Source organism: Stomoxys calcitrans, chromosome 4 (assembly GCF_963082655.1).
Source record: "Stomoxys calcitrans chromosome 4, idStoCalc2.1, whole genome shotgun sequence".
Taxonomy (NCBI): domain Eukaryota; kingdom Metazoa; phylum Arthropoda; class Insecta; order Diptera; family Muscidae; genus Stomoxys; species Stomoxys calcitrans.
Window position 1 is genome coordinate 83,514,329 of NC_081555.1, and position 17,588 is coordinate 83,531,916.

Genomic DNA, 17,588 nt, shown 5'->3' on the forward strand with positions numbered 1-17,588 from the left:
ACCCCATAAAGTATATATATTCTTGATCGTCATGACATTTTATGTCGATCTAGCCATGTCCGTCCGTCTGTCTGTCGAAAGCACGCTAACTTACGAAGGAGTAAAGCTAGCCGCTTGAAATTTTGCACAAATACTTCCTATTAATGTAGGTCTGTTAGGATTGTAAATGGGCCATATTGGTCCATGTTTTGATATAACTGCCATATGAACCGATCTTGGGTCTTTACTTCTTGAGCATCTAGAGTGCGCAATTCTTATCCGATTGGAATGAAATTTTGCACAACGTGTTTCGTTATGATATCCAACAACTGTGCCAAGTATTGTTCAAATCGGTCCATAACCTGATAAAGCTGCCATATCAACCGATCTTGCGTCTTGAATTCTTGAGCCTCTAGAGTGCGCAATTCTTATCCGATTGTCATGAAATTTTGCACGACGTGTTTTATTATAACTTCCAACAACTGCGCCGAGTATGGTTAAAATCACTCCATGTTTTGATATAGCTGCCATATAATCCGATCTTGGGTCCTTACTTCTTGAGCATCTAGAGTGCGCAATTCTTATCCGTTTGGAATGAAATTTTGCACGACGTGCTTTATTATGACTTCCAACAACTGTGCTAAGTATGGTTCAAATCGGTCTATAAACTCATATAGCTGTCATATAAACCGATCTTGGGTCTTGACTTTCTGAGCCTCTAGAGGGCGCAATTCTTATTCGATTTGAATGAATTTTTGAACGAAGTATTTTGTTATGATATCCAGTAACTGTGTCAAGGATGGTTAAAATCGGTTCATAACCTGATATAGCTGTCATATAAACCGATCTTGGATCTTGGCTTGTAGAGCCTCTAGAGGGTGCAATTCTTATCCGATTGGAATGAAATTTTGCATGACGTATTTTATTCTTACTTTCAACAACTGTGTCAAATAAGGTTCAAATGGGTTCATAACCTGATATAGCTGCCATATAAACCGATCTGGGATCTTGACTTCTTGACCCCTAGAGGTCGCAATTATTATCCGATATGCCTGAAATTTTGTACGACGGATCCTCTCATGAACGTCAACATACGTGTTTATTATGGTCTGAATCGGTCTATAGCCTGATACAAATTACAAATTTTGCCCATGAACATTCCACTAAGTAACAGGGGCAAACTTCTCTCATATCAATGAGTGCAGTCGGATTTATGTTTTATGTTCAATGATAAGGGGACTCCTTTTTATAGACGAGTCCGAACGGCGTGCCGCAGTGCGACACCTCTTTGGAGAGAAGTTTTACATGGCATAGTACCTCACAAATGTTGCCAGCATTAGGAGGGGAAACCACCGCTGAACATTTTTTCTAATGGTCTCTCCAGGATTCGAACCCAGACGTTCAGCGCCATAGGCGGACATACTAACCTCTGGGCTACAGTGGCCTCCATAGCCTGATACAGCTCTCATATAAGTCGATCTCTCTATTTTACTTCTTGAGCACCCAAAGGGCGCAATTCTCATTCGAATTGGGTGACATTTTACACAGGTCTCCAACATTTAATATAATTGTGGTCCAAACCGAACCATATCTTGATATCGCTCTAATAGCAGGGAGCGAAATAGGGAAAAGAACTCGACAAATGCGATCCATGGTGGAGGGTATATAAGATTCGGCCCGGCCGAACTTATCATGCTCTTACTTGGTATAGATACCTTTTCCAACAATTTGTTATACTAATCAACGAAGGAATCATTTCGTCATTCCCTTTGCAACACATCGAAATATCCATTTCCGACCCTATAAGGTATATATTTTTTTGATCGTCGTAGAAATATAAGACGACCTACCCAAGTCCGTCCGTCTGCCTCAGATATTGAGCTGAAACTTTGCACAGATTCTTTCTTTATCCATAGCCTGGTTAAGTTCGGCTATGTCGGACTTATCTTCTGTAAGTCTTCCCGACATCCTTGCTCAATTTGACCCAGATCGGTTCAGATTTGAATATAGCTGCCATATACACCGATCTCACGATTTAAGGCTTTCGGCCCATAATTTTACTGAAATTGTGGACAGTGAGTTGCGTTAGGCCTCTCGAAATCCCTCTCCTATTAGGCTCAGATTGGTTCAGATTTGGATATAGCTGCCATATAGACCGATCTCACGATTAAAAGCTTTGGCCTATCAAAGTCGCATTTATTATCCAATTTAGCTGAAACTCGGGACAGTGAGTTGTGTTAGGCCACTCGATATCCTTGTTTAGGTTAGGTTGAAAATAGCGTGCAGATATTAATCCGCCCCATACCACTATGGACATATACCTAAGCCAGTAAACGGCTTGTTGTGCGCTCTAAAAACTAAAAATAACTTCGAAAAAGAAAATTTTAAGTTGGAACTTACTTGCTACTTAAAAAATCCTTCATTGTTTTCTATGCCACTTCTCTTAGTTGGTTCATGTCTGGTGTAGTGTCCCCCCTAAGTGCCGGTATCTGTTCGACGCGAAAGCCGGGCAATGACAGAGGTGATGTTCCAACGTCTCATCGTCTTCTCCGCATGCCCTACACATACTATCACTTGCCGCACCAAGTTTACGTAAGTGAGCTCGTAGTCCTATGTGTCCCGTTATGATACCAATAGCTTTCCTGTACTTCTATATTTCCTTTGCAGTAATAGCCTCGTCTTCCCACGAGCTGGATCCCCCCGTAGGATTTTTGCCGTCCTTCCGACCGTTTCGCTGTTCCACAGTGTTGCATGCGTATTCGTCGTCCACGCCCTTAAATCGGACTGCGTCGAGTTAACCAAGTTAATTGACGCAGACCTCTGGCCTTCATCGCCAAATCATCTGCCCTTTCATTCCTCCTTACTCCGCTTGGGTGGAGTTTGGGTGCCGGTCCATAGTTTGGCCCAGATAAGTTTAGATTTGGGTATAGCTGCTATATAAACCGATCTCAAGGCTTAAGGCTTTGGGCCATTAAGGCCGCATTTATGTTCAATTTAGCTGAAATTCGGTACAGTGAGTTGTGTTAGGCCCCTCGACATCCATGTTCATTTTGGCGCAGACCGGTTCAGGTTTGAATATAGCTGCCATATAGACCGATCTCAACATTTAATGTTTTGGACCCATGAAATTTTAAACAGTGATTTCAATTTTGTCTTGATTTGGATATAGCTGCCATAAATACCCATCTCCTGATTTAAGTCTTAGGCCCATTAAAGGTTAATTTTTTAACCGATTTTGCTGAAATCAGGCATAATAAATTACATTACCGAGTATGGCGCAGACCGGTCTATATTTCGAAATAACTGCCTTAAGGCTTAAACTTTGGCCCATTAAAGCCGCATTTATGTCCGATTTAGCTGAAATTTGGCACAGTGAGTTGTGTTAGGCCCCTCGACATCCTTGTTCATTTTGGCCCAGACCGGTTTTTAAATATAACCGCCATATAGACCGGTCTCAAGATTTAAGGTTTTGGATCCATAAAAGATTCGTTTATTAACCGATTTTGATGAAATTTAGCACAAGTTGTGTTAGGCTCCTCGACATTCCCGTTCAATATGACACAGATTTGAGTATATCTGCCATATGTACGCGTTCTCCCGATTTAAGATCTTGTCACCATAAAAGCACGTTCATGGTTCGTTTTCGCTGAAATTTGACACAGTGGGCTCTATTAGGCTTTCCGACATTCGTGTTCAATATGGCCCAAATCGGTCTATATTTAGATATAGCTGCCATACACACCGATCTCCCGATCTAAAGTCTTGGACCTATAAAGGGAACATATATTGCCCAATTTCGCTGAAATTTGGTGCAGTGAGACCTGTTCTGTTAAAATGCAATTCCAGCGCTAAATGACTAGTTAAAAACTTATTTTAGCAATTGAGAATTGTAGTTAATATTGAATATTTTGTTAATTTCACATTTGGTTTATCCATTTTCCTAAACAAGCCGAATACGTGCGATAGGAATTGAAAACAGCAAACCTGCGTTAAATCAAATAACAAAAAGGGGAAAATTGCCGAAACTCTTCATCTACAACTCGTTGCTCAAACATGCAAAACTTCATAGGAAACCCATTGAAATGTTGATGTTTTTGGCCCCATGAAAAACTTTTCGGGAAACTGACAAAACTCTCCTCCAAGATTCTCTGAAAGCAAGAGATACGTATATGAAAGCATAGAATACATTGTGCAACAAAGTTTTGCTACATTTAAATGCCATTAAAAGTTTATCCCTTGTATAATGCTTTTGCACAATTCAGTAATGAAATGTTGGAAATTTTTATTTGAATGTTGCCACCGTAAACCCAGAAAATGTTGCTAGGCATTGCGTAAAGATACCAAAATATATAATCAGACCAATGCAGGAACTTCAATTTACACTTATGGTTCATTAAACTTTGAAAGATATGCACGTTTCTGTTCTTCGTAACTTGGAGTTAGATTTCTACAACTTAATTGTGAAGGATTTGTAACAGGTTTGTTGTATTCCCAATGCTGGTCTAAAGTTGCTAAATATTTTTGAAACATTGTTGTTTAAAATTAAACTTTTTCAATTGTGAAAGCGATTTCGATTTGAACTTGGAAAATAGTAGTTGTAAGAAAAAGTATGTTTTAATTTTCGTCAATCAAAATATTTGTAGACGATATATTCTGCTAGTTCGTATAACACCAAAAAGCCTTTGTATAAGAACTTTGGATACCCACCACCACGGGTATATATGTAAACCCCCTTTCGTCACAATTTGGTGAAAATCGGATAACTTAAGCACCCAAATTCGGCACGGACATTGAGTGATCTAATATACATGTCACTATTCAATTTTGTAGAACAAAATGTTGGTCTTATTGGCAGATATATCCAAATATAAAGCCATATGATCCATATTAAGGTCGGATATCGGAAGGTTCAGAAAATCTCACTGTTAAAAATTTCAGCGAAATAGAGTAATAAATAAAGTTTTTATGGGCTTCAGTCCCCTTATCAACAGATCGGTCTATATGACAGCTATATCTAAATATACACCAACCAGAACCATATTTAGGTCGGATGTTGGGAGGACCTAACCTACTCACTTTTTCAAATTTCTGCGAAATCGGGAAGATCGGTCTATATGACAGCTATAACTTGATATAGTCCGATATGAACCACATTTACGTCAGATGTGGGGGGGCTTACAATAACCCACTGTTTTAAATTTCAGCGAAATCGGGTAATAAATAAAGCTTTTATGGGTCTCGGACCCTTTACCGGGAGATCGGCCTATATGACAGCTATATCTAAATAAAGTCCGATCTAAACCACATTTTCGTTAGATGTCGGGAGGCTTAAAATAACCCACTTTTTATAATTTAAACGAAATCGGGTAATAAATACAGCTTTTATGGGCCTCGGACCCTTTATCGGGAGATCGGCCTTTAAGGCAGCTATATCTAAATATGGACCGATCTTATCCATATTTTGATCAGATGTCGGGAGGCTTAAAATATCCCACTGTTGCGAATTTCCACGAAATCGGGTAATAATTAAAACTTTTACGGTCGTCAGACCCTTTATCGGGAGATCGGTCCATATGGTAGCTATATCTTTATATAGTCCAATCCAAACAATATTTAGATCAGTTGTCGGGAAGCCTTAAAGTACTCACTGTTTCAAATTTCAGCAAAATCGGATTAAAACTAAAGCTTTTATGCGCATTAGACCCTTTATCAGAAAATCGGTCTATATATCAGCTATATCCAAATACGGTCAAATCTAGCCCGTTCAAGAACTTAACCGCGCGTGCGTCAAAAAGACGTATCTGTGCCAAATTTCAGCTTAATATCTCAATTTTTGAAGGCTGTAGAGTGATTAGAACAGACGGACGGACAGACGTACAGTCGGATAGACGGACAGACACACGGACATCGTTAAATCGTCTTAGAATTTGAAGACGATCCGAAATATTTATACCTTGTAGGGTCGGAAATTGATTTTTCGATGTGTTGCAAACGGAATGACTAAATGAATATACCCCCTTTCATGCGGTGGTGGGTATAACAAGTAAAACTGCATTATATTCGACCGGGCAGAAATTTGGAAAACCACCACCTCTAGTATATATGTAAACCACCTTTCATCATAAGCCGGAGAAAAATGCATTAGTTATGCACCCATAGCAGCTATATGCAAATATGGACCAAATTCAGAACGGACATTGAATGGTTTAATAAATACAAGTCACTATTATATTTGGTTCAATATTGGTCTCTTTGGCAGCTATATCCAAATATGGACCGAACTGAACCATAAAGGACGCCGATGTCGAAGAGCCTTACATATTGAATAATAAACGAACCCTTTATGGGTCCAAGACCTTAAATCGAGAGATCGGTTTATATGGCAGCTATATCAAAATCTGGACCGATCTGGGCCATGTTTAAGAAGGATATTGAGGGGATTACCACAACTCACACTCTTAAATAATCGAAATCGGACAATAAATGTACCTTTTATGGGCCCAAGACCTTAGATCGAGAGATCGGTCCAGCTATAACCAAAGCTGGACCGATCTAGACCAAACTATCCCAAATTTCAGAAAAATCGGGTAATAAATGTGGGTTTATGGGCCTTAGACCTTAAATCGGCGGATCGCTCTATATGGGGGTTATATTATACAAATACATCTTATTAGTGTAGGTCGGTTGGTATTGTAAATGGGCCATATCGGTCCATGTTTTGATATAGCTGCCAAGTAAACCGATCTTGGTTCTTGACTTCTTGAGCCTCTAGAGGGCGCAATTCTTATTTGATTGGAATGAAATTTTGCACGACGTGTTTTGTTTTGATATCCAACAACTTTGCCAAGTATGGTTCAAATCGGTCCATAACCTGATATAGCTGCCATATAAACCGATCTTGGGTCTTGACTTCTTGAGCCTCTAGAGTGCGCAATTCTTATCCGATTGGAATGAAATTTTGCACGACGTGTTTTGTTATGATATCCAACAACGTTGCCGAGTATGGTTCAAATCGGTCCATAACCTGATATAGCTGCCATATAAACCGATCTTGGGTCTTGACTTCTTGAGCCTCTAGAGGGCGCAATTTCTATCCGATTTGGCTGAAATTTCTCAAGACGTCTTTTATTGTTTTTTTTTTTTCAACAACTATGTCAAATAAAGTACAAGTCGGTTCATAACCTGATATAGCTGCCATATAAACCGATCTGGGATCTTGACTTCTTGAGCCTCTAGAGGTCGCAATTATTATCCGATTTGCCTGAAATTTTGTACGACGGATTCTCTCACGACCATTAACATACGTGTTTATTATGGTCTGAATCAGTATATAGCCCGATTCAGCTCCCATATAAATCGATCTCTCTATTTTACTTCTTGAGCCCCCAAAGGGCGCAAATCTTATTCGAATTGGATGACATTTTACACAGGTCTCCAACATATAATTTAATTGTGGTCCAAACCGGACCATATCTTGATATCGCTCTAATAGCAGAGCAAATCTTTTCTTATATCCTTTTTTTTCCTAAGAAGAGATGCCGGGAAAAGAACTCGACAAATGCGATCCATGGTGGAGGGTATATAAGATTCGGCTCGGCCGAACTTAGCACGCTTTTACTTGTTTAAGACTGTAGCGTGATTTCAACACACAGACTAACAGGTGGACGGACATATATATATTCTTGGTCGTTGTAAAAATCTCGTCTTAGGGTTGGAAAGGGATATTGCAAACGGAATGACAAAATAAATATACCCCATCCCTTGTAGGTGGCTAAAAAAATAAGTACATAGATCCTTGTGACTGCTACAAATCTCTTCATGTGATTGCTGAACTATTATATGGGTCTACACAAATATTTCTGGGAATGTTATGGCAAACCTTTATTTTGATTTTATACCTGTACCCATAGGAAAAAGTTCCCATTCCTCCTCTATGCTTTTTATAAGTGTTAGTATGCATCTTGTGGAATAGTTTCACAGCTGGATTGCGAAGTCTTTACCAAAGGTGTAGCATTTTTATTTGAGAAAAGTTTGCTACCACACTGGTGGAAAAGAGAGCAATGTGGCGAAGGGAAAAGTTAAACAGATAAATAAATAAATTGAAGATAGCGGAAAAATAGTTTATTCACCCCACTTCCACACCGAACTTTTAACGGAAATTACGCAAAAACTTATTCCCAGTGGAAAAAGTTTCTCTTGAGCGTATGTTTTAGCTGGCGAAACTAAATGAGGAGGGCTTTACCCTACTCAGATGAAGAAAATATAGAGAGAAATATTTAAGCTACAATTATATTAGCTACACTATGCCGTGTCGGCACTCTCAGCCAAAACATTGTTAAATAAAGGGTGGATCTTGTGTAACTATCGACTAAAGCAAACAATGCTGAAAGTTCTTTCGTTATACTAGAGAGCGGAAAAATATGCACATTATGTTTATGGGCGGAATTAGTCCAAAATTTTTATTAAGGTGTATATCTTAAATATGCGTTTTTATACTCTACACCACTTCTGTGGTACACGGTATTTTAACTAAGTGCATTTGTATGTAACACCAAGAAGGAAGAGGGTTAGACCCATTGATAAGTATACCGATCGACTCAGAATCACTTTTTGATTTGATTTAGCTATGTCCGTGTGTCTGTCTGTCTATGTTAATTTCTGTACAAAGTGAAAGTCGCCATTTCAGTCCAATCGCCTTTTTTTCGCGTAGAGACTAAACCTTTTTCAATTAATTGATATTCATTAATTGATATTCAAGAATTTGGATCACATACACTGAAATAATTTGTCTTCGGGGTCTTAAAAAAAGACAACACCCAAAACAACACCAAACTGTAGGACGACCGAGAATATATTGTACTCAAATAAAAGAACGTGTCAGAGTGCAATCCCCCTCCTCCTATCCTACCCAAACTTAAAATAATGTATGAAGGCCAATCAGGATAGAATATGACAGCAATAAAAGGTTTTTGGTAGTAGAGTACACTTTTTACCCACAAATTGGGATAGACATAGGAGGACCTACAGATATTTAATAATGTGTTGTCCTAAGTGGTAGCTTTCAAATATGTTTTTGAATGCAGATAACCAAAACAAAACAAGTAAAAAGGCGTTAAGTTCGGCCGGGCCGAACTTTGGATACCCACCACCTCGGGTATATATGTAAGCCACCTTTCATCAAAATTCGGTGAAAATTGCATATCTTATGTCATATAACAATTATATCGAAATATGATCCAATTTGGACCAAATGCTGATAAGTACAAGTCATTGTTTAATTGTGTATAACAAAATATTGGTCTTTTTAGTAGTTATATCTTAAAATAAACCGATCTGAACTATAAACGACACGGATGTCGAAAAGCATAACTAAGTCAGTGTGTCAAATTTCAGTGCAATCGGATAAAAAATGCGCCTTTTATGTGTCAAATTTCAGTGCAATCGGATAAAAAATGCGCCTTTTATGGGGCCAAGAATTTAAATCGAGAGATCGGTCTATATGGCAGCTATATGCAAATCTTGATCGATCTAGACCAAATTGCAGAAATATCTGGAGGGGCCTAACTTAACTCTTTGACCCAAATTTCGGCAACATCGGACAAAAAATGCGATTTTTATGGCCCCAAAACCTAAAACCGAGAGATCGGTTTTAGGCAGCTATATCCAAATCTGGACCGATCTAAGCCAAATTGAGGGAGAATGTTGAAGGGCCTAACACAACTCACTGCCCCAAATTTCCGCAAAATCGGATAATAAAAGTGGCTTTTATGGGCCTAAGACCCTAAATTGGAGGATCAGTCTAAATGGCAGCTATATCCAAATCTGAACCGACCTAAGCCGGTCGGTCTATATGGCAGCTATATCCAAATCTGAACCGATGTGGGCTAAATTAACGGAGGATGTCGAAGGGCATAACACAACTCACTGTCCCAAATTTCAGCAAAATCGGATAATAAATGTGGGTTTTATTGTCCTAAGACCCTAAATCGGCGGATCGGTCTATATGGGGGCTATATCAAGATATAGTCCGAACTTAACCTGCTTATGAACAAAAAAAGAGTCTGTGCAAAGTTTCAGCTCAATATCTCTATTTTTGAAGACTGTAGCGTGATTTCAACAGACAGACGGACGGACATGTCTAGATCGTCTTAGATTTATACGCTGATCAAGAATATATATACTTTATAGGGTCGGAAATGGATATTTCGATGTGTTGCAAACGGAATGACAAAATGAATTTACCCCCATCCGTCGGTGGTGGGTATTAAATTATTAATGTGGATCTGAACGAGACCCGTTGCCCTGAATATCTTGATAGCCACCTTCAAAGTGCTTGACATTAAATGGCCAAACAAAATCGTGATCTAGAACGATGCTGATATTAATTCAGGGTTTGCCCTGTAAATTCCTTTCAAACTGGCCATGTTTGCCTTCTATGGGAATAATGGGCTCAAATAATAGGCATTTGATAGTAGAAAATGAATTTTATATCCAATTTTGAGGCCAAGTGTTTGAGGGACGTCCCACCCCATAAACTCCCCCTAAACCAATGGCTATTGGGTCTCAAATAAATAAAATTTGAGTGAGCACGATGCTGATATTTTTCAGGACTAAGTGCGTGGGTGGCCGCCTCACCCCAGATACCTCTTAAAATGGACGTATTTGTGGATTGTGACAATTAAGGGGGTTCAAATCTGATGTCTGTTTTATGGACAAGTGTTTTAGAGACGCCTCACCTAAACCACACATATATAGCGACTATAGCACTATGTTACTCAAATTTGATTTTTGAGAGTAGAGTATGAATCTGATATCCACTTTCCACTTTCGGGGCAAAGAGTTTGGCTACTCCAATGCACCACAAAAACCAAGAGTATGAAGTAGATCTAAGATCCAAACTATAATGAGTAGAGTCCCCCCTTATCTTATTTGCAAAAACTCCAGATCTCGAAGATGGGTGGGGCTATTTAAAATTTAGTTTGTCTATAATAACTCAAACAGAAATTTGGTATCCTTATTTAGGTTGGGATACTCAAGGGGCCGCACCACCTCCAAATCTCACTAAATGAATATACAAACCAATAATGACAATATGGGGCTCAAATTATAAGTATTTCCCTAATATCCACATTGGGGCGAAATATCCGAAAGGCCTTACCAGCACCCCCCAAAAAGGACTTTCCTGACCGTGCCAGTATAGGGCTCAGATAGAAACAGAAAATGATAGAAGGTGCAGGGGAGCGGGCCCTGTCCAGCTAATATATATATATAAATATCGCCCGATTTTCACTACTGGAGCCACTGTAAGCGCATTTATTAACCAATCTTACCAAAATTGTGTACAATGCTTTCCCCAACTAAGAAATTTGGTCAAAATCGGTACAGATTTAGATGTAGCTCCCATATATATGTTCGTCCGATTTGCAATGATAATGCAATAAAATGGTCATTTGTTAACCGATTCCCTAAAAATTTGGCAGGACGAATTTTCTCTTGAGTCTCGACGTCACTGTGAATTATTAAGAAATCGGTCCGGATTTAGACTCTCATATATACATGTAGTCTGATTTTCACTACTAGAGCCACTGCAAGCACATTTATTGGCCAATCTTCGAAAAAATTTTGCACAACGCTTTCCTCGATGACTTCTACAATATCTGTAGAGTTTGGTCGAAATCGGCTCAGATAATTATATAGCTCGCATATATATGATCGTCCGATTATCGAAATATCAATTTCCGACCCTACAAAGTATATACATTTTCGATCATTGTAGAATCCTAAGACAATGTAACGATGTCCTTGTGTCTGTCCGTCCGTCAGTTGTAATCTCTCTGCAGTCTTCAAAAAATTAAATATTGTGCTGAAATTTGCTTCAGAAACGTCCTTTTGCTACAGGCAGGTTAAGTTCTTGAACAAGTCAAATCGGACAATATTTGGATATAACTGGCGGGTCTAAAATCCATGACACCTTCATATATTACCCGATTTCGCTGAAATTTGAAACATTGAGTTCTTTTAAGCCTACCTGGTGATGTGCATTAGCATCACTTCCTACAATGAGGCACTTTTTCCCTACAGAAGTGGCTTTAACTAGCAACTAATGGTTTGAAGACGGCATCTCCGAATCGTGTGCCATATATAGGGAAGCCAGCCAGTAATGTGACTTATTTATATTAAGGCTGGCTACTACTGAATCTTCAATACTTGGGGACGGAAGAAGAAAACTAATTGAGACTACTCTTTGCAAGAATACAGGATTTGTGTCTTCCACGTTAAATCCCCCTGCCATCAGGAGGACCTGTAGTGCCGCCTAAGCGGCTTTACAATGGAGGAAATTTTTCTGCAGAAACCGGACCATAGTCAGGATTTCGAATTTCCACAAGTTTTGAGTAAACCTCGGCTTCTTAGTCCGCCAGGAGTTCATCCTCACAAGATTCGTTCGATCTTGTCATGATGAGTTTCCTTAAGAATCCATTAGCAGTTGAGAAAGCAGTGGAACCATTCTTCCTCAGGACAGCGGATACTTGCGGTATGGACGATTTCTCCTTAGATTCTTCACTAGCTGCTGCTGTCGAAGTTCATTTTGGGTCCTGTGCCTCCCTGCTGGATCACACATTGAGCCCCATTCAACCGGATGACCTACCCACACATGGCTTGTCGGGTACCGTTTTGAAGACTTCCTTTCCTGTTCCGATCGGTTTCCTGCAATCCTCCACACTTTAGAGATGTGGTCGATATTTCCTCATGCAAGTGTTCAGCAGCAACTGCTGAGTCATCTGCAAATTCCGCAGCCCACCGCTTCTATAAAACTTCAGCTTCAACTTGTTGAATCCGTTGAACACAACTCCATCAGAGTTGTTGAGGTCTGCGATAAAGCCAGAGTTTGTTACGAATACTTCACGCCTCCATTCGCCATCAGCCTGATCCAATCTTCCTGTTCGTGGTTGAAAGAATGGAGTTGCAGTCCCTTAGTCTACCATGTATGGATTCAGGATCTCAGGGAATCCTTGGTACCCTGGTATCCAAGGGTGTACCATTGGTCGAGAAGGAATATTCTTTTGAATATCCAGATCCCACCTATCTTCTTTAACGCGCAACGGTACATTTCAATTGAGCGTTGATCCCCAAAAGCAATTAGTTTGTATCGACCCCAATACCAACTTGCATCGTAGCAGACTGGAGGAGGCCATGTAATTCCTCAAAGACATTGGAATATACAGATGACAGTCCATCCTGACTATCCCACTCCAATTGTTCCTGGGTATGCAGCGCTTGTCCTTAGTGACAGTAGCAAAGGTCATTGGACTCATATTACTATTGTTCGCCTTATTTCTTTTGGGAATGGGATGCGACCCAGGTGAACGCTACCTTTTGGCTGACTGCGGTATAGTTTCCGAATCTAGCGGTGTAGCCTTTAGTATAGAGCGTTCAGCGAATCTCCAAGCTTAATTAACGGAGTCTCTCTCTTTATCGGTGTCTTACGATCATTCGCACCATGCCTCTCAATAAATCTGAGAGCGATGGGCCTCTTATTATTCCAACTTCTAAGAGCGTATTGATTTGCCAGAGAAGGCTGATGGCCTAGGCAAATTATAGGTATGCGAAAAAAAACGGGTTCGGCATTGTCCTTATAACTCTAACCGGGTGTCTTCACCAGTCAAGGTTTTAGAAGCAGAACACATGTTACTGTCTAGTACCACTAAACCTTCTCCGGGGCTCTAGATCTGCTGCTCCACTGGAAACAGATGCAGATCATCAACCGCATAACATATAACCCTATCGTAGCTGTCCTTGAGAGACTTATAGTATCAATATCAAAATATGGACCGAATTGAACCATTTACAATCTCGACTTTGAATAGTGGGAGGTATTTATTTTGCGAAATTTGAAGCGTTTACCTTTATTCCTTCATAAGTTACCACCATATACCACAATTGAATTGAAGTGCTGATCGGACCATATTGATATATAGCTGCCATATAGACCGAACTCCCGATTAGGGCGAATTTACTGCGTTTTTACTTGCATCAATTCATTTCGACAATGTTCAACTCCCTATGTTGCATTTTGCGAAGCTCTTTAGCTTTTGTACATTGTTAACATTTCGATGGCATTCGCATTTTTGGAATCGTAATTTGTTTCAATGCCACAGTTTTGCAACACATTCCCAAAACTTCCTCCAACGAATGTTCATATATTTAAGTGTCCTTTACGAGGTGCGCGAAATATTTGGCATGTTTTCATGTTAGGCATTTAATCGTTGCCATTCGCAGTCTTTGCCAGAACTTTTATGACTTTCTGCTTAACAAGTGAATACCTGTGACAGGTTTATTATGCGACTATTTATGATTGCGCGTTTAGGCTTACGCCGCCAAATATGTTGGCAAGTGTTCATGTGTTGGCGATATGAGTGTGTGTGTGTGTATGTGTGTCTATTATACTTAACAACTTTGATGCACAAAATCACTGGAATAAGGGAGAGCGAGTAAAGAAGCTTTTGCTGTTATAGGACTTTATTTCAACTTGCCGAACAACTTAAATTAGAAATTGCAAATATGCGTGTGCAAGTGAACGTGGAGTAGAGTTCTATGCCATATCGTAAGGCGGTATGTGAATGTGTGTGCGTGCACACAAACACTTCCTTTCATCTGTACATATAGCCCTCATTTCCGTACAGAGTTGCCACGTCTTCACTAACTTTAATATTCAGTTTGTAAATAATTTAAATACAGATTTGAAAATTTCTTTATATATGCAGTAATGAGGAGAACCGAGCAAACATTTGATAAATATGTACATCTGTTTTTGTGTATCATTTATCATCATTTTTGTGCCCTACTCCAAACAAAAAATAAATTGATGTATGTCGTTGGGAATTGCATATAAACTGATTTGACTACTTGAGACTGTGGAAGCCACAATTTTAATTCGATATGGCTCAATTTTTGTATGTAGTGTTTCGCTGTGACTTTCAACAACTGTGAAAGTCAGGTCTATAACCTGAAATAGCTCCCATATAAACCGAGCTCCGGATTTCACTTTTTTAACCCCTGGAAACCGCAAATTTTGTCCGATTTGGCTGAAATTTTGCACATAGTGTTTCGTTATGACTTCTTACAAATGTGCCAAGCACAGTCTTTATCGGTCAAGTATCTGAAATAGCTCCCATATAAACCGATCTCACGATTTGAATTCTTGAGTACCTGGAAGCCACAAATTTCGTCCGATTTCGCTGAAATTTTGCACTTAGTATTCTGTTATGACTTTCAATAGCTGTGCCAAGTACGGTCCGAAGCGGTCTATAATCTGGTATAGCTCCCATATAAACCGATCTCCCGAATTGACTTCTTGAGCCCTTACAATCCGTAATTTTTGTCCAATTTATTTACAATTTTGCACGTGGTATTTTGGTATGACTTCTAAAAACTGTGTCAAGTACGGTTCAATTCGGTCTATAACCTCATATAGCTCCCATATAAACTGATCTTCTGATTTGACTTTTTGAGCCCTTGCAATCCGTAATTTTTGTCCAATATGACTGAGATTTTGCTTGCGGTCTTAATCAGTATATAATCTGATATAGCTCACATATAAACCGGTCTCTCGATTATCCTTGTTCGGTTCCTAAAAGCTTTAGTTTTACTAGTTAGATAGAAGTTTGGTATGTAGAATAAAATTATGCACTTCAACTAAATTTAGTTTGTGGTGGGTTCTAAAGATTCGGCCCGGCCGAACTTAACACGCTTTTACTTGTTCAGATATGTTTATGGCTGAAATTTTGAACATTAAGTTTGGCTTTGACTTTTAACAGCTCCAATACCATAGCTATTCTTATCAATTCAAGATAACAATAGCTAGAGATATGCGATCCGTGGTCGAGGGTGTATAAGATTCATCCCGGCCGAACTTAGTACGCTTTTGCTTGTATTTTCCACTCCTTGAAATGATGGTCTTGGACTCTATAATGTGAATATACTTGATCGTCATGACATGTAACATTGCTCCAGCTATTTCTGTCCTTCCACCTGTCGAAAGCATGAAAACTTTGGAACAACAGCTCGAAATTTTCAAATCGAACCATTTGTAAATATAGCTCCCATATCCGAAATGTACTTATTGAGCTGAAATTTTGCTCTTATACAATATTTCTGGTTTTACGAATATGGATAAGACGCATGGAAGCGCATATTTATGTATCGCACAAAGGACATATGCAACTCACTTTTCGAAAAATTAGATATAGAAAATTTCTGTCTGAACTACCATGATTTCCTTTCATAATCTAACTTAATTTGGAATTACTATTTATCCCACTTAACTTAGCCACTAAATAGCAAAGCGGCAACATTATAGTCCTTTCACATGTGTGTACGAGAGTTTTTCTATTACATTTTGTTTGTTTATTTGCTTATGGTTGTTGTTTTTGTCATTGTCATCAGTATGACGCCGCTGCTATTATCATCCAGAAACCATTGTTGTAATCGCCATTTCTGGTTGCTTCATTTTCTTGTCTTATGCTTGTTATGTTATGTATGCGTGTGAAATTTGCAACAGTATATGTTCGAAACACGCATACACTCAAGTACTCCAACAGTTTTGAGTCTTACAATTTCTTTGTTGCTTTATGAAGACTTTTCTATCAGACTTCCTGTTGAAGTTTGCTTCCATTATCTCTGGCTTCGTTAGATTGTTATGGCAGGAAAATGAGTACTCTTCTGCAGAACTTTGTATAGAATAATAGTAGCTGCTCTTGTCATTTGGCACTAAGTAATGTCTAAGTTTTGGTAGCTTTTTAGGGATGGCAACAACAAAAATTTCGTGAAATATGTTTTTTTTTTAAATTTTTTCTAACTTGAGAGAAATATGTTTACATGTAGGTGCTTTGCGGGCCTTTCGATAGAATGGTATTAACTAACCAATCATAAAAAAAAGAATTCATGTATTTCAACCATAAACATGATTAAAAACTAGTATGGAAAGGCAAAAGTCGGAAGGAGCTGACCATACAATACCCCAAGCCACCTAGTCTACGTACTACTTTTAATAAATAGAACTTATCTCAAAATCCAGTCAGACTTTAATCTTGCATACCTATTGAAATATCGAATAGAACTTTGTAGGATAGACAGTGGATTTCTACAGCCTTAAAAGGTCAAATTTATGGGAGCAATATCTTAATCTGGACCGATTGAGACGAAATTTTGCACACATATTAGGACGTCAAATAAAACATCTTATGCTAAATTTTATAAAGATCAAATAAAAAACACGTAAAATCGTGCTAAGTTCGCCCGGGCCGAATCTTGGGTACCCACCACCACGGATTCCGCTAAACATGCACCCTTATTAACTGAGTTTGTATTTAAATTACTTTGGTCTCAAGAAGTCATATCGGGATATCTGTACTTAGGGGGGCCTATAACACCATATTGAACGATTCGGTTAGAACTTGGCACTGATATTATGAGTCATAACATAGGGTTTTGGGCTAAATTTGAAGGGCTGAAGAAGTCAAATCCGGGGACAGGTTTATATGGGTGCTATATCTGTTTGTACACCGATTCCGATCATACTTAGCATAGATGTTGGAATTCATAAATTAAGT

At 39.0% G+C, this 17,588-nt stretch overlaps 1 protein-coding gene across 1 annotated transcript in view; it reads right to left on the reverse strand.

Annotated features, from left to right (window-relative positions):
• The window catches only part of LOC106091462 (uncharacterized), a 110,906-nt gene that overhangs the window by 37,100 nt on the left and 56,218 nt on the right, over positions 1 to 17,588 (reverse strand). The gene's annotated exons all lie outside the window — the stretch shown is intronic.